Source organism: Plasmodium reichenowi, chromosome 11 (genome assembly GCF_001601855.1).
Source record: "Plasmodium reichenowi strain SY57 chromosome 11, whole genome shotgun sequence".
Classification (NCBI taxonomy): Eukaryota; Apicomplexa; class Aconoidasida; order Haemosporida; family Plasmodiidae; genus Plasmodium; species Plasmodium reichenowi.
This window is the reverse complement of record NC_033656.1, coordinates 947,671-948,121: the sequence shown is the minus strand read 5'-3', so window position 1 is coordinate 948,121 and position 451 is coordinate 947,671.

The following is a 451-nucleotide window of genomic DNA, read 5'->3' as shown; positions in this document are numbered from 1 at the left end:
AAAAAAAAAAAATTATTTTTTTTTTTTTTTTTTTTTTTTTTTTTTTTTTTTTTTTTTTTTTTTTTTTTTTTTTTTTTTTTTTTTTTTTTTTTTTTTTTTTTTTTTTATCTCTTTTTTGAGAGCAAATATTTCCTTACAGTTATTTGCTCATCAAGAAAATAACTTATACATATTATATATATTTTATTTTATGCCTATGCTTTTTAAAATACATTATATGTTTTAATTTTAAGCATATAAATGCAAATGATGATGTACACACAAAAATTAATTTAAAAAAATAAATAATATAAAAATAAGTATATATATATATATATATATATGTATATATTTATTTATTTATTTATATATATATATATATATATTTTTTTTTTTTTTTTTTTATGACAAAGAGGGTGCTAATATTTTGATATAAATTTTCAAGGGTGTATATAAATATATTTTTGCGCCT